Below are 1,129 nucleotides of genomic sequence, written 5' to 3'. Positions count from 1 at the left end.
TATCATCTTTAAGATTATAGATACCACCCCCATTTGTTGAATTATTGATTTTAGTTGTTGGTGGTTCTATTGTGCCTATATTATCCCAATTTTGAGCATTTTCTGCTAATGAATCCAAATACTCCATAGCTTCATTTGGGTTTTTATCTTCAAAAGTTCCATTACACATGAATTCTATCATTTGCCTATCTTTAGGTATTAGACCTTCATAAAAGTGAGAAACTATTCTCCATGTTTCAAAACCATGATGTGGGCATGTATTAAGTAATTCTTTATATCTATCCCAACATTGATAAAATGTTTCTCCTTGTTTTTGAGAAAAAGTAGTAATTTGTCTTTTAAAAGAGTTTGTTCTATGGGAAGGAAAAAACTTTTTGAGAAATTGTTGTTGCATTTCTTCCCATGATCTTATTGAACTTGATCTCAAATTTTGTAGCCATGTTTTAGCTTTATCTTTTAAAGAAAAAGGGAAAAGCTTTAATCGAACTATATCCATGCTACAATTTTGATCATTATAAGTGTTACAAACTTCCTCAAATTCTCTTAGATGTAAATATGGATTTTCAGAATCTAAGCCATGAAAATTTGGTAAAAGTTGAATAATTTGAGGTTTAAAGTTGAAATTAGATGCATCAGGAGGAAAAACTAAACAAGATGGGGCACTAGTTCTAATAGGGTTCATATGGTGCCTAAGTGTTCTTAATTGATCATGTTCTTGATTATTATTATTATTATTGTTATTATTGTTATCATTATCTTGATTATTTGAATTATCATCCATGTTTAAATTATTTTCAGATACTCGAATAAGTCTACCACTTTTTTTTCGACTCCAAATACTCATACAAAAAAAAAACACAATACTTATAAATAAAACATAATTAACAAATATAAACTTAATTTATACCTCCCCGGCAACGGCGCCAAAAACTTGCTACTACTTAAATTATAATTCACCCAAGTGTAGGTTGTCTGCAAGTAATATATTTCGTAAGTACGAGATCGATCCACAGAGAGGTTATTTTAAGTTTAAATTTATTAATTTATAGATTACCAAATGCAAGAACGAAGTTTACAAATTATAAATTTTGTCAAGGCTCGAGGATTTATTCTTGGTTTATGCAATATT

The 1,129-nt window shown here is 29.0% G+C and overlaps 1 non-coding gene across 1 annotated transcript; it reads left to right on the top strand.

Moving 5' to 3' along the window:
• The first annotated feature begins 239 nt into the window (after positions 1 to 239).
• Positions 240 to 350, top strand: LOC140974703 (small nucleolar RNA R71). The gene has a single exon (XR_012174859.1). It is a non-coding gene; the product is annotated as a small nucleolar RNA R71 (small nucleolar RNA).
• Positions 351 to 1,129: the final 779 nt, after the last annotated feature.

This window comes from Primulina huaijiensis, chromosome 3 (genome assembly GCF_012295235.1).
Source record: "Primulina huaijiensis isolate GDHJ02 chromosome 3, ASM1229523v2, whole genome shotgun sequence".
NCBI lineage: Eukaryota > Viridiplantae > Streptophyta > Magnoliopsida > Lamiales > Gesneriaceae > Primulina > Primulina huaijiensis.
This window is presented reverse-complemented; position numbering and strand designations above follow the sequence as displayed.